Source organism: Hippopotamus amphibius, chromosome 17 (genome assembly GCF_030028045.1).
Source record: "Hippopotamus amphibius kiboko isolate mHipAmp2 chromosome 17, mHipAmp2.hap2, whole genome shotgun sequence".
Taxonomy (NCBI): Eukaryota; Metazoa; Chordata; class Mammalia; order Artiodactyla; family Hippopotamidae; genus Hippopotamus; species Hippopotamus amphibius.
In genome coordinates, this window is record NC_080202.1 from 55,156,874 (window position 1) to 55,182,756 (window position 25,883).

General features: G+C 43.5%; 1 protein-coding gene across 9 annotated transcripts in view; it reads right to left on the minus strand.

Moving 5' to 3' along the window:
• The window catches only part of TNRC6C (trinucleotide repeat containing adaptor 6C), a 125,124-nt gene extending 105,130 nt beyond the window's left edge, over positions 1-19,994 (minus strand). For 3 of the 9 annotated variants that reach the window (XM_057714114.1, XM_057714111.1, XM_057714113.1), the window contains exon 1: positions 19,806-19,991. The gene's annotated coding sequence lies outside the window, so the exon portion shown is untranslated. Of the gene's footprint in view, positions 1-19,805 lie in introns of all 9 variants that reach the window. The other 6 variants (XM_057714116.1, XM_057714115.1, XM_057714117.1 and 3 more) reach the window with 3 other exon arrangements.
• Between the last annotated feature and the right edge of the window lie 5,889 nt (positions 19,995-25,883).

Below are 25,883 nucleotides of genomic sequence, written 5' to 3' on the forward strand. Positions count from 1 at the left end.
TACTCTTCAATTCTAGTATTTCCATTTAATATTTTTTATAGTTTCCAGTTTTCTGCTGAAACTCTTATGTCATTAAATTTTTTGAACATATTAATCAATGTTATCTTTTTAAAAATTTATTTATTTGGCTGCTTTGGGTCCTCCATGCTGCACATGGGCTTTGTCTAGTGGCAGAGAGCAGGGGCTACACTTCATTGTGGTGCATGGGCTTCTCACTGCGGTGGCTTCTCGTTGCAGAGTACAGGCTCTAGGCAAGTGGGCTTCAGTAGTTGTGGCACATGGGCTCAACAGTTGTGGTTTGTGGGCTCTAGGCATACAGGCTTCAGTAGTTGTGGTGCACGGGCTTAGTTGCTCTGAGACATGTGGGATCTTCCCAGACCAGGACTCGAACCCGTGTCCCCTGCATTGGCAGGTGGATTCTTAACCACTGTGCCACCAGGGAAGTCCAATCAATGTTATCTTGAAGTCCAAGTCTGATAACCCTAATACCTAGATCTTCTGTGGGTGTCCTTATTGTCTGTTTTTTCTCTTGATTTTCAGTCTTCTTACATGTCTAGTTTTGGACTGAATGTCAGTCACTGCATGGAAAAACTATGGAGATATCTGACACTGGATGATATTACCCCCTCTAGAGAACATTTACTTTTGTTTCTGACAGGCACTTCAGAGTAGAGGTGAATCACTTTGATCTATTTAAACCAAATCAAAACTAAGTTTCAGTTTTTGCAAGGGCTGCATTTCAAGATGATCCTTACGCTCATCACTACTCCTAGGGTAAAACTTTTGTTTGGGGGGCGGGCAATTAGGGAGGCCCAACCAAAAGCCTGGGATGTTTACCAGGGTCCTTTCCCCACTGTCATGCCTGACATCCCTTTTGTGCTCTCCCCTCTCCCCCAAGTCTGAACACTCTGCTTAGTTTCTCAGCCTGTTTTCTGTTCAGCTCTTCAGTTACAGCTTTTGAGTTGGCAAATGCCTCTGAGCGGTCATGTGGCAGCAAATGCACATTCTGCCTCTTACCTCCCTTTTTTTGGGAGATCTTGGCCCCTCAAAATCCCCCAGTAGCTTCCAATGCCTTCAGAGAGTTACTTCTTATGTTCCACCTTCCTTTTTTAGTTCTTGGCAGGAGGGGTGGTCTGACACAGCTAGTCTGCCAGAGCCAGAAGCAGGAGTCTCAAAGCATATTCAATTTTACTCAACAACTTTCCAGGTAGCTATTAAGATAATCTTATGCTGCTGCATGTCTCTAATTCTCTTTAGAAAAAGATTTTAAATAATGCTAACACTGATGAATTACACTTTCTGTAAATTATTTAAGATTCTCAGATTATATCTATGTTATAGAAATCTAAAGATAGCTTCTTTGATATTTTCTTTTTGAAAATTTTTTTATTTAATTTATTTTTTATTTATTGGCTGCACCGGGTCTTTGTTGCTATACGTGGGCTTTCTGCAGTTGTGGAGAGCGCAGGCTTCTTATTGCAGTGGTTTCTCTTGTTGTGGAGCATGGGCTTCAGCAGTTGCAGCACATGGGCTCAGTAGTTGTGGCTCATGGGCTTAGCTGCTCTGCAGCATGTGGGACCTGGACCAGGGCTCGAACCCATGTCCCCTGCACTGGCAAGCAGATTCTTAACCACTGTGCCACCAGGGAAGGCCCCTGATATCGTTTTCATGTTTTTGGTGTAATTATGCTAGCTTCACAAAGTAAACTGGATACCGTTCCCTCTTTTTGAAATTCTGAAACAATTTACATAGTAAATATTAAAAACTAAGAAAGAATTTATTTTATTTATTTTTATTTTTTTGGTTGCACTGTGTGGCTTGTGGGATCTTCATTCCCCGACCAGGGATTGAACCTGGGCCCTGGCAGTGAAAGCGCTGAGTCCTACCCACTGGATTGCCAGGGAATTCCCATGAAAGAATTTTATTAACATTACCGAAAAGAAGAAACTTTCTGGAGAGAAATTCTTTTATAATTAAAATATCTTCTTCATTCTATTTAGATTTTCTGGATTCTCAAAGGGTTCTGTGACTACTTAAAAGGTTAAGATCCTGTCCTACCACAAGGTTAAGACTCAATAAATGTTTCCTTTTGACTTAAGAAGCTGTCTGTTTGTTTTGCACTAGGGCATAAACACTATTATTCTTGAATCAGGAAGTTGCTTTTCATTACCCAAAGCTTTAAAATCACTGGAGATTACAGGTCTAGGAAAGGTCTTAGTGGAACTGGAAAGGGGGTACTGCTGCTCATGCTACTCTCCCCCTCACCTTTCTCGCTTTAACACAAGTGACTGAGTGACAGTATATTTCTTAGGTAACTGATCTTACTGTACAAGCTTCACCACATTATGATAATTAAATGCCACAGGAGATCCATTTATAAGCACTTCTGGAACCCTGAATGGGGCTTCTCTGTGTGAAACACAGTAAATTAAGCGGACAATATGATCATCACAAGAACAAATCCTAACAGTCTACAAAGAATACAAATTCAATCTCTATTCCATGCCTTTTGCTCAAGCAATAATTTTATAGGCCATCTGTGGATCTTTTCAGGATAAACCCCCCCCCCCCAACACACACACACACCTTACAAATCATACCGAAGTGATATCTATGATAGGGTTAAAACAATACCACTCTCTAGATTTGAATCACTCCTTTGAAATTACAGTAATATACACACAAATAGATGAGAGCACAAATGTGTGGTGGTGAGGAACAGACTTTGCAGGGCTGGATATGGGGAAGATAATGTGTACCTACAATGTGTCAAATTTATGTACTATCTCATTTAATCTGCACAGTAACCCTAGAGCATGCATTATTATCCACTTCCTCCAGATGAGCAAGGGCTCAGCGAAATTACAAAAATAAACCCAAAGTCACTGAGCTAATAAATTGGCATTCCCAGAAATCTATCCCAGAACACCCCCACGACCATACTTACACCAGTGGTCCTCAAATGCTGCTTATCAGCTAACGAGAATGAATGCACATATTTAAAGTATACCATTGAATAAATTTTGATACATGTATACACCACCTGTGAAACCAACCCCACTATCAAGGTAACTCCAGATAATGCCACAAAATGAGAAAAATAAGGATGAGGAACATTTTTCACAAAGTTACTGTCACTTAATTTATAAGACTCTCCTCTAAGATGGTGTCCCTTCTACTTCTTCACATGGGAATGTCTTCTGCTTTATAAAGTAATGACAAGACCAGGATGGTGGTTTTCATTCAAATGTCTTACATGGAACGTCTAAAAGATGGCAACCCTGTGTTGGCTCCCATTTCTACTGTTAAAACCTTACTTGTGCATTAAGTCCCAAAGTCTCTTAACCACGTTTTTCTAAATTTTCAAAAGAACAGATTTTAGCCCCAAAAGGAAAAGTTTCATCAAATAATATTTAAGAGAGAATTACCTTCCTACAGGAATGACAAATATTTCAAAAACTGCTATGTGTAGCTACTTTTATGGGCAAAATTATAAGGCAGACATCCCCATCCCCTCTACCACCATTTTCCAGTGGTTTTTAAATTTTGCTTCTCATCCCCCTCCAGGGCACTGTCCCACCACTCCTACCAACATACTTCAAAACTTCACCTCATTTTAAATACGTGCAGCTTAGTATCTGTGGGGAAAAAAAGCCTTAATAAAGATGCCCAAAAAAATAACCTCGCCAGGGGTATTAAGGTATTTGAATCTTTTGATATGTACCATTGTTTTCACTGCCTGCAGGTGTTTGTACCCATTTCACTAGCAGCCTGAGTGGAAGATTTTCTTTTCTCATTCTCCTTAGGATTATATTTAAACTTTGCCAACTGAATATGTTTAAAAAAAAATTCTGGTTTCTCTAATTTGCTTTTCTTTGATTACTGCCAAGATTTTTAATTTTTAAACGTTTGCTTACTAGTCTGTTTTATAAACTGTCTTTTTTTTTTTAGTCATTTGCCTATGTCAAAAGACATAAAGCTAGGGTTTTTTTTTCCCGCAGGACTTGGGTTTGAACCCAGGACTGTCTCCTCTTACACAAGTCACACCACCTCTCTGGATCTCAGTTTTCTCCTCTATAATAACCCCACACATCTGTGAATTTTAAATAGCTTAAATTAGTTAAGACTTACTCTTGGAAATGCAGCAGATGTACAAGATATAATGCTGGTTAATAATATTTTTGTCACTAATCCATTAACACCTTGACTATAAAGAACATTAAGTAGGGACTTCTCTGGTGGTCCAGTGGGTAAGACTCTGTGCTCCCAAAGCAGGGGACCTGGGTTTGATCCCTGGTCAGAGAACTAGATCCCGCATGCGTGCCACAACTAAGAAGCCTGCATGCCACAACTAAGAAGTCTGCATGCTGCAACTAAGAGTCCACATGTGCCGCCACTAAGAATTCCATATGCCCCAAGATCCTGTGTGCTGCAAGTAAGACTGGGTGCAGGAGAGAGAGAGAGAGAGAACACTAAATAGCAATGGTAACATAACCCCAAAATAAAACCAAGCAAAAAAAGAATACAAAAAGAACAATTCTCATATTTTTACTAAAAAATAAGATGAAAATGTCTGATAATAAGTATATATATTTTAACATGCATCAAAGCCTTAAGATAGCTTTTTTTCCCTCTGAAAAAAAAAGGTTCATAGTAAATTTACAGAGTTGTACACCCATAACCATAATTCAGTTTTCAAACAATTTTATTACCCACCAAAGATTCTTCATGCCAATCCCCATTCTCACCCTTAGCCCTGGACAACTATTAATATACTTTCAGATTCCACAGATTTGCCCTTTTTGGAAATATCACATAAATGAAATTTGGCTGCTTTCAGTTGGTACAATGTTTTTGAGATTCGTCCACACTGTAACATGAACCCCCATTTCATTCTCCGTATCGCTGAACAATAGTCCATTGTATGGATATCCACATTTCCTTTACCCATTTACCAGCTGATGGTCGTTTGGGTTACTTCCACTTACTGGCTATTACGAATAATTTTCATGTTCATGTTTTTGCGTGAAGATGGCTTTTATCCTTTCCTGCATATCTACTCTATTGGGTAGATATGCAGGAAAGGAACTACTGGGTCATATGGTAAATTTAACTTTTTAAGAAACTGCCAAACTGTTTTCCAAAGCTGCTGCACCAAGCAATTCCCACCAGCAACAGATGAGGTTCCCCATTTCTCCACATCCTTGTTATTGCCTGTCCTTTTTTTCTGCCTGTCCTTTTGATTGCAGCCATCCTACTGGATATGAAGTGGATATGGTTTTAATTTTCATTTCCTGAATATCTAATGATGCTGAGCATCTTAAGTGCTTATTAGCTATCTGTATATCTTTTTTGGTGAAATGTCTACTGAAATCCTTTGTCCATTTTTAACTGGGTATTTTGCCTTATTATTGAGTTACAAGAGTTCTTTATATATTCTGAATACAAGTCCTTTATCAGCTGTATGATTTGCAAATATTTTCCTCCAATCTGTGGATTGTCTTTTAATGTTCTTAATATCTTTTGAAGCACAATATTTTTAATTTTGATGAAGTCCAATTTATACACTTTCTTCTTTTTGGATCATGCTTTTGGTGTTTAATCTATGAACTCTTTGTCAAACCAAAAGTCTTGAGGATTTTCTCCTGTACTTTTTCTAACAGTTTTATAGTTTCAGTTTTGACATTTAAGTCTATGATCCATTTTGAGTTCATTTCTGTGTATGCTGTGAGGTCTAAATTATTTTTTTTTTTTGCATATGGGCAGCCAACTGTCTTAGAACATTTATTCAAAAACCTATCCTTCCCTTTCCCCACTGAACTGCCTTAGCAACTTTGTCAAAAATCAGTTTACCATAAAGGTTTACTTCTGAACACTTAATTCTGCTCCATTTGTCTATATGTCTGTCCATGTACCAATATCATACTGTCTTACTTGCTTTAGCTTTATAGTATATTCTTTTTGTTTGTTTACTTGTTTTGGCTACACCACCCCACACATGGGATCTTTGTTCCCAGACCAGGGATCGAACCCAAGCCCTCTACAGAGGAAGTGCCAAGTATTAACTACTGGACCACCAGGGTAGTCCCTCTATAGTATATTTGTAAATTGGAAATTTTAAGTCCTTCCTTTAACTTTGTTTTCTGTTAAAGTGATTTTGGCTAATCTAAGTCTTTTGCATTCTCATATAAATTTTAGAATCAACTTGTCAATTTCTGCAAAAAAAGCCTTCTGTGATTTTGATGGCAACTGCATTGAATTTATAGATCAATTTAGGGAGAACTGCTATACTAACATCATTGTGTCTTTCCATCCATAAACTGTTTCTCCAATTATCTGGATTTTCTTTAATTTCTCTCAGCCATGTTTTGCTGTTTTTGGTGTACAAGTCTTTCACTTCTTTTGTTAAATTTATTCTCAAGTATTTAATTCTTTTTGATGCCACAGTGAAACTGTTTTCTTAATTTCACTTTCAAATTGTTTTCTAGTATACAGAAATACAAATGATTTTCATATATCAATCTTGTATTCTGTGACCTTGCTGAACTTGTTTACTAGTTCTAGTAGCTGTGTGTGTGTGTGTGTGTGTGTGTGTGTGTGTGTGTGTGTGTGTGAATTCCTTAGGGTTTTTCACACAGAATCGTGTCATCTGTGGATAAGGACAATTTTGCTTCTTCCTTTCCAATACAAATGTCTTTTTTTTTTTAAACCTGATTGCACAGACTAGAATCTCCAGTACAGTGTTGAAAAGAAGCAAAGAGAATGGACATTCTCATCTTGCTCCCAATTTTAGGGAGAAGGCATTTAGTTGCTCACTCTCAAATATGAGTTAACTCCTTGTGTTTTGTATGTTTTTCCTATACACCTTTTATCAAGTTGAAGTTTTCTTCTATACCTAATTTGCTGAGAGGTTTTTTGTTTTTTTTTTAAATCATGAATGGGAGCGGAATTCTGTCAAATGCTTTTTCTGCATCTAAAGTGATGATCATGTGGTTTTTGTCTTTGATTTTATCAATACGGTGTATGACATTAAGTGATTTTAGGATGTTAACCCAAACTTGCAATCCTAGGATAAATCCCACTTGGTCATAATCCTTTTTACATGTTGCTGGACCTGGCTTCCTAATATTAGACTGAACATTTTTGTGTTTACATTGATGAGAGATATTGGACTGTATCACATTTTCTTATGATGTCTTTGGCTTTGGTATCATAGCAACAGTGGCCTCAGAATCAGCTGGGAAGTGTTTCTTTCTCCTTTATTTTCTGGAAATGTTTGTCAAGGCTTTGTATTAGTTATTTTCATGTTTGACAGAATTTATCAGTGTAGCCAAGATAACCTGGGCTTTTCTTTGTGGCAAACTGTTAATTACTAATTCAATTTCTTTACCTGCTCTATGTCCATTCAGACTTTTCATTCTTCTTGAGTCAGTTTTGGCAATTTGTCTATTTCTAGAATTTTGTCCATTTCATTTACAGTGTCTAATTTGTTGGCACAAAGTTATTCAGAGTATCTACTTAATTTCTGTAAGATCAGTACTCAAGTCCCCTCTTCATTCTTGATTTTGGTACTTTGTATCTTCTCCCTTTTTCTTGGTCAACCTAACTACAGGTTTCTCAATTGATATTTCCAACTAACCAGCTTTTGGTTTTACTGCTTATTTCTACTGTTTTCTGTTTCTGTTTCACTGACTTCCACTCTAATCTTTATTTCCTTCTTTTTGCTCGCTATGGGTTTAGTTTGTTCTTCACCTTCTGGATTCATAAGGTAAAAGCTTAAATTATTGCTTTGAGATCTTTCTCTTCTTCTAATATATACATTTAATGCTATAAATTTCCTTCTTAGTACAGCTTAGCTGCATCACATGAATTTGGCATGTTTTGTTTTCTTTTTTAAACTCAGTTCAAAATATTTTCTGACTTTACCTTGTGATCTCTTCTTTGACCCATGGACTACTTCGAAATCTCTTGTTTAATTTCCTATATACTGTGTATGGAAAGAAAGAGGGAGCAAAGGAGGACTCCAAAGTATGAGACTGGAGCAACCAGAAGGATGTTAAGTGCTCTTGAGTAAGACAGGGAGGAGCGCAGGCAGAGTGGGCAAGAGCAGGAGTCAGGTCCTGATCCTGTGGGAAGGAAATGCTCACTAAACAGTCACGTGGAGATGTGGAGAAGGCAACCAGATATGCAAATACTGAGTCCTGGGAGCAGTCTAGGCTGGCAAAACAAAACTTAGGAGTCTTCAGGTATGTATGGTATTTAAAGTCACAGGACTGAATGAGGTCACCAAAGGTGTGAATGTAGATAGAAAAGAGAAAGTTTACATGAGCAAACTTAGAGACGGTTTCACGAAGGAGAGTGCTGTTATATTAGGTATGTTAGGACATTGAGAATTTGATCTGGCAGGACAAAAGCCAATTCAAGTACTCTATAAAGCCATGGGTGTGAAACAAATGTTATCACATGATAACATATCATACCTGTGACTGATGGTGGCATTAATGATAACAAGATAATGATATCAAGAGACCCAGGTCTCCAGATAAAGAGACATTTCACAATCTAGATCTATCACTGGCAGGCTCACTGCATATATATGCTTACTAAAATTATAAAAATCCTTAAATCATCCATGTTACCAAAACAAGATCCTTACCCACACACACCTGTTTTTTTCTTTATCCATATGCCTCTCTCCCATTCTCATATATATCTCTTCTGAAAACTGTGACATGAAAGTAAAGAAGCAAAACTGTTATCCCTCCAACCAGAGAGCCAAATAAGGAAACAAAAGAGACTATGCTTATTCCAAAGCAGGTATCTGAATCTCTTCGCCTTGTAAGGGTTTACAACACTCCATTCCTTCAAACTTTTTGTGTTGAAGAACCGGAAGACACAATACAGAAGAAAAATGAGTCAAGTGGGGAAACTGCTTTCCAACTGAAATATGAGATTGAACAGGAAGTAGTAGGAAGTATTTGAATTAGAAGACCGACAGTTATCACATACTGCTCATATATATCAAAGGCAGCTTACTTCTAGCTTATCCCATTAATAACTAAAGCATTCTAGTGTCAAGGTGACAGACTTTCAGTTTTCTTTCAATGCACTTTTATTTTTTTTATTTTTTATATGTTACTTTATTTTCTTTTTAATTAATTTATTCATTTATTAGCTGTGTTGGGTCTTCATTGCTGCATGCAGGCTTTCTCTACAGGCTTTCTCTAGTTGTGGTGAGCAGGGGCTACTCTTCATTGTGGTGAGCGGGCTTCTCACTGTGGTGGCTTCTCTTGTTGCCAAGCGTGGGCTCTAGACATACGGGTTTTGGTAGTTGTGGCACACAGGCTTAGTTGCTCCGCAGCATGTGGGATCTTCCTGGAGCAGGGCTCAAACCCGTGTCCGCTGCATTGGCAGGCAGATTCTTAACCACTGCACCACCAGGGAAGTCTCTCAATGTACTTTTAGAGCCCCAAACGATAATACTGATATTTGGGGCTATGAACCCATTAGATACAGGTAATTTATGTTAACATTTGATAAATTTTTAAAATTAAGAGGCCAAATGCCACACATCAAATTTGGGGCCTCAAGATCTCTTAGATCTTTTTTTTTTTTGCCTTCCTTTTGTGCCACGAGGCATGCAGGATCTTAGGCCCCAGGGATCAAACCAATGCCCCCTACGTTGGAAGCCCGGAAATTCTAACCACTGGACCACCAGGGAATTTCCCATCTCTTAGATCTTTAAAGGTAATAAAAACCACTCTGTCCATCTGAACGAGGGGAAACAACTGAAGAGCCAGGAGCACGGTCCCAGCAATCAGGGATCCCTGACCTCTCCGAGGTGCCCTGGTTTCCTCATCTATTGGTGAGAATAAATTAGGTAATGTATTAAGTGCCCTGTACTTGGCACACAATAAGCACTCAAAAAACTATAGCTCTTATGAAGTTTGGAATCCCTTCTCTAGTTGTGATTTTGTATCTTCAGAGCAAACAGGCTTAGCAAAACAACAGTGCATCAAAATGAAAGAAAGCACACTGTTCATCCTGTTGCCTCAAAATAAGACTTTACTCCCATCTCTGAAGTGCAAAGTTTCAGGAGAGAAAATATAAAAAAACCCTAGAAACATGAAAAGAGCAAATGAAAAAAGGGGGGGGAACATTACGGGAAAGACAAATAAAAAGCAAGAAAAACTTCTGAATAATCCTAAAGGCTGAATTCTGAAATCAATGTCCACTAATTTGAGATTTAGTTGGAAGACCACAAGTTAAAGAGATTCCATTTTCTTAGGCCATGGGATCTACATAATCAAAATTCTGCCATCGAGGGTTAAATAGGCATGTGTGTAAGCTAATTAAGTAACCACCTTTAATAACTGTGCTAAAGGAGTACTTAAATTGAGTCAACATAAATTTATTTCAAAAAAAAGAATTTTGAAAATATCCTTTTAAAATTCGATCTGATTTCCAGAGTCCCCCTAGAGGAGAACAGAAAAATACATATGCTAACCAGACACTGTGGATTGGCCACGATGATCTCTTTAGTTATAACACTCATTTTTCCAATGGCTAGTATCTAATGACAGTCATCTGACCTGTGAAAGGCAAACCAGGAATTATACCTAAAGTTCAAGTGTCCATAAGAAATGTCACATATTATTTCTTAACAATTTCGTTGGCGGCACTTACTGGCAGTGCCTAGAGGCCTGAAAAGAGAACTGCCCATTCCTACAGGTACCCACAGAAAACACGGTGCAGGAAGTCCCACTGAGGATTGTTAAGATGGACTCATCCCATAACTCTCCTCACACATGCAGGTGCATCCCTGGCCCCCTGCTGGACTGACTAGTTGAAAATAGGGTCGGTCACTATGCTAAAGAGACTAAAAAAAGCAAAAAGCAAAAAACAAGAACAAAAAAGAGGAAAAGTAGTCATTATCGATCTCTTCCCTTCCCCTATATTCATTTATGGAAGCAACAGCTCTGAAAAAAGAGATGACTCAAAATAAAACTGAAATTTTCTAGCCTTAGTATCCACAAAATACTGTAGATATTACAAAGGCAAACATGATTACCCCTGCTATCAAGGAACTCAAAATCTAATAGAGAAATGATAATTAAGGCTTAGGGCTTCCCTGGAGGTCCAGTGGTAAGAACCCACCTTCCAACGCAGGGGACGCAGGTTCAATCCCTGGTCGAGGAACTAAGATCCCACATGCCGTGGGGCAACTAAGCCTGTGCTCGGCAGCTACTGAGCCCATGCGCCCTGGAGCCTGCGCGCCACAACTAGAGAGAAGCCTACGCACAGCAATGAAGATACCGCCTGCTGCAACTAAGACCTGATGCAGCTAAAAATATATAAATAAATAAAATAAATATAAAAATAAAATAAAATGAGAAAACTGCATGAAAAACAATTAAGGCTTCTGTGCAAAGCACTAATTTGTAAGTGGCTGTGCTGGGGTTTAGAGTCTAAAGTGAACAGGGAGCATAAACAGTGCTCATCAATTACATGCAAAACCGTAACACATACAAAGGTACCACACCAGCTGAAGTTCTTATTCATCACCTGAGAGTGGCAAATAAACAATATTTCTGTCTGTTTTAAAGCTTCCCCACCCCACTCTAGAGGAGTAAAAAAAGAAAAAAGTCTAATTTGTTGCTTCAATTTTTTTCTTTGTTAAAAAAGAATGTATTATCACTTCAGTTTAAGTAATCGACTGAATTTTTTAACCTTTAAAAAGTTCTAGTAAGTTCAACACAGCCACCATGAACAGTGATATACTACTTACATTATAATCTGATCTCATATTTTCTGGAAATACTGAAGATTTGTTCTTTCTCTTTTTTGGTCAATATACCATATCCATAAAGTTTACAATATATCTGGGACTGTTATATAAAGTCTGAGTTAAGATTTTTTTACAGAAATGGTACTAAGAAAATTCAATTTTGTTGAGAGTACTCACCATAATTAACAGCAGAACCCTATTATTACACGGCTCATTACATACTGAGATTTATGCCTGTGAGTCAAATCTCTACCCTAGAACCTCAAACAATAAACTCTTCTAAAACTACTATATTATGTGCCATCTCTTCCCCATCAGCATTTTAAAAGGACTCACTGTTATGTATTTAATCAAACAGTTTAACATTTAGCTTCTTTATTTACTTAATTTAAAGCCTCTCTGGAACATCCAAGGAAGAGAAGCGAACACTGTGTCTGACCTCTTGGAAGTCTTTCTTTCCTACAGCCCACACTAATCATTCAGTGTTGTTTTGCCCTGTGATTCTTCCTGACACCTTTCCAGTTTGCCCCTACCATTATGCTTGTCTAAGCCCCTACCATTATGCTTGTCTAAGCTTGCACAGCCTTACACAGACAACCACAACAGCCACGGTTTCCATGTTTCCAACCTCCCCTCCAACCAGCCACTGTATATCACCTCAATGCAAGTTTCTAATCTACCCCTTGGTTCAATATCATGCCCATCAACAACCGTCAAAAGTTCCTAACCAGGCAAAGAATGGAGATTGTACCCATCGAGCCCCTTCTAAACTGTACTGCCAACACGAAACCTCCACTTACAGTTAGGTCTGTGTTCATTTATTCAATAAAAATATTGAATTTCAGCTGCTATGGTTATGTACTTGCCAAAATGTTTCCCAAATGTGGCCTACCCATTCATCTCCTAGTAGACTATCTTTTCCACCCAGCCAAATGCTATCAAATCTTCCAGGGCCCATTTCAAGTGAAGTTCTGCCTGACCACTGTGACCCATGGGTCCCCTCCCTCTTCCAAATGACTGGGCACTCGCTGTCCACATTCCCAAGTCTGTCCACTGAACTACAAGGTGCCATCGAAGGGAAAATAGTATTTGGTGGTTATGTAAGTCTGGGAAAGGCTGACTGGGCTAACGCAGGTAAGCACTTCTGCTGCTGGACTTCTCAAAGCATCCCACGTGTTAACGTGCAGCTTCACGAGGGGAGATGCGGAACACAGCTGTGTAATTATATACCACCATGGACTGCTGTGAACTCAAGGAAGCTTCAGGACATTTAATTGCTATCTCAGTTTTCTGCTTTATTTGTTTTTACTTGTTTGGTGCCTGTCTCCCTCACTAAGGACAGCTCAAGGAGGGCAGGAAGAGGTCGATCTTCACTGTGGCCACTGAACAGAGAAGGTATTAAATTTTTGTGAAGTAAAGGAACTGAACGATGTGAGCAGGCTTGGGCTTTAGAAAATGGCTCAGACTCTGGCATCAGAGGACCTAGACAATGACTTTGGGCAAATTATTCAACTTCTATCAGCCTCAGTTTCCCAATCTAGAAAATGAACACAATAACAGTACCTACCTTACAAGCTGCTGCTGAGGAATGGATAACACATGCAGAGCGCATGGGTAGGACACAGACCAGAAGAAGACAGACTAGAAGTTATTCCAATAATCCAAGCTATTTATCCATGTGTGAGGGCTTTGAAGTGGACTGTCTTGAGTGTAAATTCTGGCTTCACTTCCTACAAGCTGTAGGATCTTTTACTTCCTTCTCTGTCCTCCCTTTCCTCCTCTGTAAAATAGAATTAAAGCAACCATTTTCTGGGAGTGTTGTGAGGATTAAATGAGTTGTAACACTCACATCCTTGGCACACTATCACATAGTAGATGCTCAAATGTTAGCTATACCTATTGGAAGATTATTTTTTACCTGAGAGGATGCTTCCTAACTCCCCAACACACACACACACACACACACACACACACACACACACACACACACACTCTCTCTCTCTCTCTCTCTCTCTCTCTCTGTCCTCAGCAACTCAAATGTACCTGCTTCCGCAGAGCCATCACCTGCTTTCCTCACCTACCCTCAAAACCTCATTTAAAACATCAGCCTCCTGAAGAACAAAGCCTATTGCTATAAATTCCCTTCCTACACGGTCCTCTCCTCTACATCTCATATAGTGTGAGAAAACAGAATGCAGTCAAAGGAGTAATTCTACACGCCCCCACCCCCAAATTCCTGATGTTAACGTCTTTTCACAGCACCAACAGTTGGGAAGATGATAAGTTTTGCCTCTGCTGCCATTTCCCAGCTTCAGACCTTAACTTTAATTCCTGGTTGCCATCTTAAATTATTCACTTATTAGAAGAAAAATCAGAAAGAAATTATCTTTGGTAATAAAAAATAAACAACACCTTTGCCAGGCTCAACCCAAGCAATTGATTTTAGTTGTCAGAAATCTTATTCTTAATAAGCTAGACTATACACATCAGATGAATCTAGCAAAAGCACATACTCCCAACAACCAGCGGGCACTGACTGTGCTTGGCAGGAGCCAGCCTGAACGCTAGTGAGACACTCAGCCACAGACAGGGGTTACCCCGCTGCTGAGGATAGTTTGATTTGATATTGTGATATTGTAGGTTTGCATTTCAGGCCTTCAGTGGAAGGACATTACGAAGATATAACAGTGTAGTAATTTCTAAAACATTCTAAAAAAGGAAAACAGAGAAGGTCTTTAGATTGAAGGAAAAAAAAGAGTTGTTCAAGTGTTTGTATTCTAGAGGATCACAGGGGATCATCTGGATTTATACAAATAGATGGTGGTGTTCACAGAATGCTGTAACCTCATAACAAAGATGAGCTGACATGTCTGCACACTCTTCCGTTTTCATATTTTTGTACAAAAAAATTTAAAAAAAAATTGTGTCAGAAAGGGTTTATGAGGAAACAGAGTGGGATCTGAGCCACATGGGGCTAATCTAGTCTGCAAGCTCTCTTCTCTGGAGGACAGACTCCACAGGACTGTCTCCTTTGGGCCCTGTGCGCAGGACCCAATGGCCCAGTGATCTGATGTGTCTTCAGAAAGGTCATTCAACAACAGGAAAGAAGCACTGTGACAAAGAGGCAAACAAGGAGAGGGAGACCCTGGGACAGACAACCCGCCGCTCCTCATTCCCCACAGCAAATATTGAAATCCACTGGCTTAGAAAAGACATATTTCAGAAGCTGTATTCTTGCCCACCCTTAACCATTACTACATCTTAGAAAACCAAATCCCAATGCGGAGCTGGAACTCAGAGAGCCACACAGAATATTAAGAGTTCAAAATAGCAGGGAACGCTGCTTTCCCAAGGCCATTCCTTCTGTTGTGGTTTGCAGCCATGGAGGGCTCAGGAGGGTGCGAACAACTATCTGTGCTGCAGCAGGGATGTTTTATGGCTGGATGCCCAGATTGTCTAGCTCTGCACACAGCTCTATAGTCTTTTGAGGGCTACAGAGGAAGAATACATTCTTAACAAACAGCTCTCCATCCCTGCAATAGCTTCTTCATTCTCTGAAAGCATCTGTGGCCAAGAAAGGAATTCATTTTTAGTACAACTCCAAAAACGGCGCAAAGAGTATGAATTTTCACTGTGTTTTTAACATGCAAATCCTTGTCACATTCCACTTGGAGAATTGAAAAAAATACATTTTATTTTCATTAAATAAGTTACAGTTCAAATACATAATCTGCACAACAGAAAAGTTACAGGATTATTTTAATCAAGTTATTCAAACAAGCTCACTGGGCAAGGATTACACATTTTTTGGTTTCAATGTCACACATACACTCTCTACATAGGATTTTATAGTATTTCTGATAACAAGTAACCTTTATATTTTTAAGTAATTATATTCCTGAAGAGCTGTGTATAGCTGAATGTTTATGACTGAGAACATCTTAAAGAAAGCTTATTCTATATTATTTTGCAAAGAATGCTCTCCTCATGAAGGCACAACTATTTAAAAGCTAATTTGATCGACTCAATACTCTGTAATGACCTATATGGGAAAAGAATCTAAAAGAGTGGAGATATATATATATGTCTTATTCACTCTGCTGTACAGCAGAAACACAACACTGTAAATCAAGTAAACTCCAAAAAAATTTAAAAAAAAAAAGCTAATTTGTAAAAATGTAGAAAGTCATGATTAGACTGGCTTAAAGCAAGAAAAATCTGTAAAATGCCCCCCCCCACCAAAAAAAGGCCAGTTCTCATTTGATATTCTGCTTTTTCCACTTAAATCTATCACATCTTCAAACAAAATTATTAAGATGTTAAGTGTCTTAATTAAGCAAATAAAATCCAGTCACCTTCACTGTGGAGCCAGTTATCATACAAAATAGACCTCGGCACCAATACTCTTTGAAAAGATTTCCTTATAGCTCATCTAAAACATCAGAAGACCCTCTGAAATAAAGCTGGAATAAAAGGTACAAACCCATTTGACTGTCTCAAAATTAGGAGTAAGAAGACAAAAGTTTCAAAGAAAAGAAAAGCAAAACAAACAAAAGCAAAGTCACCTGGTTCTTCCCCACTTATTCACAACCTTCTAGGCACTGCCTGCTCAGGGCTCTGCCTCCTGCTCCCTCAGCCTACCCTTGGCCCAAGGCTTTCTATAAATCTGGCCCTTGTCACAGTCCCTTGTCACGCCTCTGTTTCTCATGCTTTCCACACAGGCTTCAGTTGCTCTGGCTAAGTAATCTTTGCTTGTTCCATCCCCAAATCTTAATTAACTCATATGCTATTGTGATATGTGGAACAGCCTCAGACTTCACAGCCAATCTATTTTCTTTCTTATAAAATCTTCTCAGATATCACCTTTACACAATAAACCCTGACTGAGAGGTAAAGATCACTGAAAACATAAGCATGCAATCTCATAGATCTAATTCCTACTGGGGAAGGCCATACCCCTACCCAGCCCCCCGCCATAAAATAGTCTTTAAAATGGCTCTAAGCCTTAAAATGTTAAGTTGTTAAAGAAGTTATATTATGTCAAAGACATTCTATATGCTCAAATCAAATAATAGAGAAACAGACTAACTTTCACTAGTAATCTCTTTTTTTTTTTGAGCTTTTTTTTTTTTAGTATTTATTTATTTGGTTACACAGGGTCTTAGTTGTGGCAGGCTGCCTCCTTAGTTGTGGCATGCAAACTCTTACTTGCGGCATGCACGTGGGATCTAGTTCCCTGGCCAGGGATCGAACCCGAACCCCATGCAATGGGAGCTTGGAGTCTTATCCACTGCACCACCAGGGAAGTCCCTCTCTTTTTTTAAATTTAAAATTAGCATCACTTTCTTGAGTCAAGCAATAGTAAGTTTACATTCAGTACCTTATAACCCCCCACATGGAGTTTCGGAAGTAACGCAAACAACCTATTCTCAGTCAGAACTGTAAGATTTTTGTCTTCCATTTCTTTCCAACTGAAAGCTCTCTTCGCTAAGGAAAAACGCTGCCCCCTTTCCAGCCCTGACCTCTTCCTCCTCCAGCTTGGTTTTGGAAGTGAGCCAGATGACAGCATTTGGAAAAGCACAAATTTATCTCAGTAAAGCCGGCTGTTTAACAAAAAGGTGGTGGTGGTGAGAAATACTGTAATTTAAAGTTTCCTATATTCCCCCATGGTTTAGTTATATTTTAATCATTGAGACTTAAATGAAACAGTTCCCTCCACTTTCCCTCATAATCAGCACTCTAAGGCAACTATTTGTTCCAAAATTCCTGAGCCAACTAAGTATAAACATAAACCTGTTACAAAATACTCTTTGTCAAAGTGTTAAAACATATGCCACTTGCAAAAGAACAACAATAAACACTGTGAGGAGGAAAACCTAAAACTAACATTTATGTATACCCTAGCTTACTACTAAAATATTTAAATGCCAGCATCCAAACTGAAATAGTTAGGATTAAGTCTTAGGACAGCCTCAGTGTCAACTGTATTTAATTTCATGCCTTAACAGTAAATTAGAGGTACCAGACAATAAGGTCTTTGATTTGGACAAGAAGTATGAAAGACTTAGAACTGGGCTTTTAAAACTAGATCCTCATAAGATCAAGTCTGAATATACACACACACACATTTATATATGTAGTAGATATATATCTATATATCTACTACACATATGTAGATGTCTCTCTCTCTCCATATATATATATATATATCTGGGACCCATAGATCCTGCTTCTTAAGGAATGTTAGTATTAGCTTGAAGAAATTATTCTGTCACCATAAGTATAATTTAATTGAACCAATACTTTTACTATTACTATTTTCTGGGCTATCAATTTCTCATGAGCTAATGTGTGAAAAAAAACAACAACAACAGATTCTAAGAACCTCTATTCTTATGAAAAGACAAATATTGAAAAGTTTCTATAGGGAAAAAACCCTTCCAGTATAGGTAAACAAAGTAATAACTATTCAGAAGATTAGCATCTGTAAACACCAATAATAAAATTAATTCGGATAATACAACTGGGCTAATCGTTTTTAAAAACCTCATTTCTCATCATCTCCCCCAACAAAGCAACCTAGCAGTGCCACACTTAAAGGTATTCAAAGACCTGCACCACCTCCGCGGTTCTGGAATACTGTAAATTTCTTCAAGGTGCCCTCTGCCAACCAAGTTCATCTGGCCTGGGGCTAAGTTTTACCCTTTATTCTCTCACATAGTATTGAAGGAAGTCTGGAATCTATGCAGAGAACTGTCGCACCCTCTACACATTTCAAGCTGGCCACCACTGTCTTCTAAGATCACTCAAGCCACATTTCCAGTGTCTCAACTCATTCCCACAGTTACTCAATTCTAAATGTAGGAAATAACTTGCATAAAATAAGCCTCTTACGGGGTCAAATTACGTCCAGAGACGCAGCAGCCTCTACACAGCGATCATCAAATTGACCACCTACACCGCAGTACATCAACGTGCACACCGGATACAGGAGAAAGCCCGAACCTCAGCAACACAATGGATTAAACCAGTCAGACGCCTCCAACTCGCAACTCCTTAAAGACGCTTAAGTTGGACATCTACAGAGCACCATTTTGAGTTCAGAATCTGCAGTTCATGCCTAGACATAACTGAACAGAACACTCAAATGGAGGTTCGATCTGACATAAGCAAAGGTTCGAGACAGCTGCACTCATTTTGTACAGAATCCCTGAGATTGCCGAGAGCCTGACACCGCAAGAGGTGCACCCAGGATCTACGGCTCCTCCTCCCCCGCCCCGCGACGTGGAGGCAGCAATCCTGCATCTCCGGTGTGAGATCCTGAAGCTGCGTGTAGCCTGCAAGCGAAAGGTTCTCTGCCGAGCAAATGCGCAGGGAACCCCTGTATCCGCATCTGCACATTTAACACGCACCAATCTATTAATGACTCTCATCCACGGGGCAAAGGGGCAGACGAAGCGTCGCTCGAGCGGAGGTGGCCCCGAGGCGCTCGGGTTCCGCGCGGCGACAGCGGGGCAGCTGCGGTGCGGCCCCCGTCCCCCCGCGCGCATCGCCCCGCAGCCTGCGGCGGGGCGGGCAGCCCACCTGATTCCAGACCCGCGGGAGGCCGAGGGGCCCCTCCGACGCTCGCCGAAGCACGCCCGCGCTTGCTCTCCCCCAAACAACGGCGCGGGAGGCCCCACACCGAAAAGGCTTGGGTTCGTGCATATGCCGTCAGAAATCCAATGCCCGGGGGGGACTGCTCCGGGGGAGCCAACCCCACCAACCGCAGCGTTTACACACACCGCACACGCAAAACCGCCGTGTGGCCGCGCCGATCGCGCCGGGCCCCGCGAGCCTCTCTCCCCGCGCGCGCCCGCACCGGGCCCCGCGCCGCCGGCAGCTCCTCCCGTCGGCCCCACGCCGCGCACCCTTCCCGCCGGGACCCGCGACCCCTCGCGCTCCGGGCCCGGCCGAACAAAGGCGACGCCAACAGCTCCGCCGGCTGCGGCGGATCGGAGGCCCGGCCCGCGCTCACCTGGGCTCCGTCCCCGGCGGCGGCGGCGGCGGCGGCTCCTCGGCGGGGCTCCGGCGGCGCGGGCCTGGCGGCGGCAAGAACCACTCCAACGGCCGCCCCGGGGCCTGCGGGGCGCTCGGGCGGCGGGGGCCCGCTCAGCGCCGGCGCCGCGGGCTCAGGTCCCGGCGCGGTTGGCGGCGGCGGCGGTGGCGCGGGCGGGTGGGCGGCGGCGCGTCCCAGCGGGTCCAGGTCCGGCCCCGGCGACGCCGCGACGCGCCCTCCTCCTCGCGCCCGCGGGCGGGACGGCAGCTCCGGCGCGGCCCGGGATCCGAGGCGGCGGCGGCGGCGGCTGCGCTCGGCGCTCTGCGCTTGACCGGCTCCGCTCCCTCCGCCTGCGGCTCGGGCGGGCCCGCGGCGGCGGCGGCGGCTGGAGCACGGCGGGCGCGGGGACAGCCCTGTCAGGGGCGGTGGGGGCGGCCGGGGCGGCGCTCAGGGCTGCGGGGCGGCGGGGCCGGCGGCGGCGGCTGCGGCTCCCGGGGCCGTCGCGCTGAGGTGCGAAGCTGCCACCGCGGCCATCTTGTTGCTCTAACTGACAAGAACCCCCCCTCCCCCCGCTCCAGCCAGACGGGGCGCTCGCGCCCCCTTCCCCGCCCCGCCTTGGCCTCCAACAGGAAGTCGTCCCGGCCCCTGGCACGTGATCCGCCGTATCTGCATACCGGAGGGCAAACTGGCCAATCGACGAGCTGAAGCCGAGCTCCGCCCCCGCGCGCCCCTCCCCGGTCCATTGGCTAGTCCCAGTCAAGCCACGCCCCCTTTCCCCCTTAATACCCGCCCGCGCTGTCGTTCCCCAGACCGCGCGGGGAGCGCGCCAGGGCGCGAGCGGGCACGCGCTTCGGCTGTCCGGGCGCGTGCGAGTCCCAAGGGCTCGCGCTCTGCCTAGGGTGCGTGGAAACTCTCGCGGCGTCCTTCCTCGTCCTGGGATGCTGCGGGTCTGCATTAGCTGGCAACCGCGGAGCGAGGACCGGGCCCTGCGCTGCCGCTCGGCTCCCCCAGCCGGCCCCCTGCGGCTCCGAAGCCAGGGTGTTGCGCGAGATTTTCACCCGGCGGCGCCGGCCTTCTATGCAGCGGAGCCCGGCGCCCGCACTGGCGCGCGTCCCGCCCGTGCCGTGCACACGCCCTGCACCTCCCCACCGTGCACACACACGTACACGCGCCGGTCCGGGCCCGGGAGCATCGTCCTCGCCGCGCGCCTCCCAGCCCGCTCCCCGAGGAGCGCCCTGCTGCGAGCCAAGCAAGCCTCGCTGCGAAACAGCCCCCGGGAGACATCCCTTTCCCCCGATCGCGAGCCCCCCGCCCCCGCCGCACAAACAGCTGTTGAGCCGAACTCTCCGGTTCCCACACCCCACGGTTCCTTCCCGGCGCTCTGCACCCGCTGGCGGTCCTCCATTCCGCCGCTCGTTTTCCATGTACACCAGTCATTAATCGTGGGTAAGGTCAGGAGCGGTGTACAATTTAAAAGTCCCTTAACTTTCGGTTCAAGTCACGAGGAGATACTGAAACCAAGATTTCTCTCCGTTTTCATGAAGCGTGGTGGAAGCGGGCCAGCTTTCCCCTTTGTGCGGTGGAGGCTCGGCGGTGCTACTTGAAAGTTGCTCGTATTGGAGGCCATTCCCTGTCTACGTGTCCCCATCTTGAAGAGCAGATAATGACACGCTACTTTCGCAGTGCCATTTTGGTACCGCAAGTGTCTTACTTTCAGACGTCTGTGGATGAAAGAGACACAACAAATTCCCCGCTCGTTTCCCTTCGGGGTCCCATGAGCTCGGCTCACTCCTTTCTCCTTACTGCCATATTTTAAGCCCTCAGGTAGTCAAGAGTCACAAACCACGCTCTAAAATCGTCTTCAAATGTCTGTCTCTGCTGGGTATTTCCCCTCCCGAAAACCCACATTGCTTAGAAGGCTCTGAAGTCGGCCGCAGCTGACTTAGAGGCTTCTACCTTTTCCATTCAGCGTTTTATTTACATTAACTTAGTTCTTGACTTTGGAGAAACCTGCATCCTTTGTATTTCTCAAAGGTAAAGGTATCATCATAGGCTCCAGGAAGGAGCGCAAAATAATATCTTCAAAATATTCAGCATCCACTAAGTAGATTGCTAAATCGGTGAGGAACCCACGAACCTGGGTGGAAGCATCATTGCAATGAGCCTAACTTCGCTTTTTGGAAAGTTAACCAAAATTACATGATTTAGTATCGGTCCTTGATGTTGAATTTGTGACTGTAACCTCTCAACTTTTGTGCATCTTGTTCTTTTTACTGTCCACCCCCCCCCCCCACCTCAGCTTAAACCAGGCAAAATAATTGTCCTCGCCTATTTTCTTACATTGTAAATACCTGGAGAAAAGGTGGCATTTAAACTATTGACCATAGTTTCTGAACCAAAAATTAGACTCATGGTATGGCATGTGGGCCTATAGCAATATAAAGAATACTTGAAATTAGGGCTGATCCAGAATCGTTGAGGTACACAATGGCCATGAGTGTGGAGATTGCAGAACGCGGTGTCACTTATCAGTGGCTATTTGAGCTGAATAAAGTATGAGTAGCCCCCTGGCAAAGTTGTAAAATGGGTCAGTGCATATTTGGGGTCTGTTATCCGCTTATCAGCCCTGCCACTACCACCACCTAACTAAGCTATGAGTTATAATCTATAAAAATGGGCAAACCCCATAGAATTACATGTAAGAGGATTAAGTATTAAGTGTAGCTCTTAAGTTAAAAAGTCAAATAGTTAAGGACAGATGGAGAAGACCTGGCTGGACACATCTATGAGAATGTAAGGGGCAAGCCTGGGGTAAGTGTGTGGGAGGTTTGGAGGTGAATTTTGGTTCCATTCAAGGAAGAATCATGAGAGTTATCCATAGAAACTCTGGCTTGAAATGCAACATGATCCCACATCTGGTTTAGGCAGAAAGATGGGTGAGCATTTCCTCATCTCCATGGATATTGCAGAATAAGTTTCTGCATTGGGCACAAAGCTTGAACTCGCTAGTGGTTCCCACAGTGTGCTTCCTGGACCAGCAGCAGCAGCAGCACCTGGGAGCTTGTTAGAAATGCAACTTCTTGGACCCCATTGCCAAATCTGCTGAATCAGAAACTCGGGGGTCAGGGGCTAGGTATCTGCATCTTAACAAGCCCTCCAGGTGATTCTGATGCACGCTAAATTTGAGAATAAAAAAACTAATGATAAAGAACACCTTTTCTTAAGGTCCTATTTGTATGTGATATTTACCTCCCCTCCAGTCCCAGCTACTTCTGACCACACAGGGCTGCTTTGCTTCCTCCTAAATCCCCTCCTTCCATCCTTCTTCCTCTGTTGAGTCTGCAAGTAGAATTTGCATCCCAACAGTGGACTCTCAAAGGGAAAAGCTTCCAGACTCCAGCAAATGATTGCTCTTCAATGAAAATATAATGGAGCAGGGCCGTTTGTCACCAAGCAGATAGCTACCTTAAAAAATGTGATGAATGGGACTTCCCTGGTGGTCCAGTGGTTAAGGCTCCGTGCTTCTAATGCAGGGGGCGCAGGTTCAATCCCTGGTAGGGGAACTAAGATCCCACATGCCGCATGCTGCGCTCCTCCCCCCTGCCCCCACCCCCAAAAAAGAAAAAAAATGTGATGAACTTGAAAGGCCTTTCAGACAGGCAGCAAGACATGGGGTGTTGGTTCTTGAATTCTGTTCATAAAAATCACCACAGGAGCTTGTTTAAAACACAGATTCATCTGGGTTTAAGGTGAGGCCTGTGAAGCTGCGTGTTTAACCATCTCCCCAAGTGGTTCTGGTGCAACCATCCTCCCACTGCACTGAGGAAAATACTGGAGTAGAGATCAGAATCTTAAGATATAAGCAAGGCTGAATCTCAGTGCCACTGCTCACTGGCTGTTTGACCTTAGGCAGTTTTCTGAGCCTCACCCTTCTCTGTACCCCTCACTGAGTTAGAGATTCTCACTGAACAATTACTGAACCTGTGTTATGTGCCAGGCAGTGGACGAGGTGCTGGGGATTCAAAGCTGGAAGCCATGGTTGACTTAGGGTTACAATACATCCATGGTGTTGAAGGGGGCAGGAGGGGAGACCCAGGTCATTCTGGAGTGCTCAGAGAGACCTCTCAGAGGGACTTCTGATCTGTCTTGAAGGATGCAAGGAGAGCCATGGTTAGAAAGCTGCAATGGTCAGGGGCTGATGCAAGGGCATTGAAGACAGAGGGAACAGCCAGTGGAAAGGAAATGGAAGAGAGCAGCACAGCACTTTCAGGGGCTGCTTAGTGTCAGTAGGGTTGGAACAGCTCACATGTAAGGAGAAGTAGGAGACATGAGCAGAGGCCAGATTATAAGCAGCATCTCATGTCACATTAAGGACATTTGGACTTTATCCTGAAGGCCATATAGGGCCCTTGAATGATTCTATACTTTGTTACACTTGGCTGTCCTAGAGATCTCTCTGGGAACATTGTGGATGACAGGGAAAAGAAGGATAACACAGGGAAGGGAAGGCAGGGGCTCATTGCACAGGGTAGGACGCCTGCAAAGCTCATGCAGCCAGGAAATGAGAAACTGTGGAAGGAACTAGAGTGGCAATAGAGGTCAAACAGAAAGGATCCCTTTGAAAGATAATTTTAACTCCAGGAGACCCTGGGAGGCTTGGGGACTGATATATATGGTGAGTAAGGAAATGGTAAAGGGTGATGCCCAGGTTTCTTGCTCAGTGAGAGGTGGGAGGATGGTGAGGCAGGGGCTACAGGAAGGGGAGGAGGTTGACCCAGAGGCCTTAGGTGGGATTTTGGAAAATGAAGGGTGAGTCTGGTTGGGTCCATTTGGAGTTGGAGGCACTGGGGAACAGCTAGTGGCATGGTCAGATCTGTAAGTGAGGAGAGATGTCTGGGCTGGAGAAATCTGCATAGGGGTGGACATTGAAGGCAGGGCATAGATGATTAACTGGGGGTATTGGTTAGGAGGGAAGATGAGAAGGCTGAGTACTGAGCCAGAGGGACACCAAGGAGGAGGAGAAAGCCCTAAAAGAGTTTGAGAAGGGCTGTTGGAAATTCAGAATCCCAGGTGGTAGCCCGTGGATTTGGAGAGGCCGGAAGGGAAGGGGTTTGAGGAAGGACTAGGTGGTCAACGGTGTGACTGCGAGGCACACATGGTAAGGACAGGAAGGTGTCCACCAAACTGGGTGACCATGAGGCCATTTAGTTGTCAGCAGGGGCGGTGGGGAAACCAGGGGGCAGCAGGCTGCAGAGTGAGCGGGAGGGGTGAGCACATGGTTGAAGTGTGTCCCCCCCAAAACGATTTGCTGGAGTCCTAACCCCCAGTGCTTCAGAATGTGACCTCATTTGGACATAGGGTCTTTGCACATATAGTCAGGTTAAGGTGAAGTCTTTGGGGTGAGCCGTAATGCAGTATGGCAGGTATCCCTGTAAAAAAGGGAAATTTGGGCGCAGACATGCACACATGGAGAACACCATGTGAAGATGAAGGCAGAGACCGGGGTGATGCGCCTACAAGCCAAGGAAAGCCAAAGATGCCAGCAAACCACCAGAAGCCAGGAATAGATGCTTCCCACAGCCTCAAAAGGAACTGGCGCTGCCGACACCTTGATCTTGGACTTCTGGCTTCCAGAGCTGTGAGACAATACATTTGTGTGTGGTGCTTTGTTACACAGAGCACCCAAGGGAAACGAAGGAATATTACTACAGAGGAATTTGAGGCTAAGAAAGAGTGTTTTTTTTTTTTATCGGTTTGTTTGGTTTTGCTCTTTTAAAGAGGGAGACTTGAGCAGGTTAATGTGCTGAGAGGAAAGAGTCAGTAAAGGGGACACAGCAAAGAGGAAGATGTTCGTTTGAAAGGGGTTGAGTAAGGAGTAGATGCAGGGATGAGGGTATGGGGGTAGGGGGTAGTGGGCTCTGGGCGGGGAGGAGGTCACTTGTGTTACTGAGACAAGAGGGAGACAGTGGAGGTTGCTGCAGAGGCACGCGTGTGTGTGCGCATGCGCACGTACGTGTGTGCGATAGGGAGCATGGTTTGAAAAAATGGAATTACCAC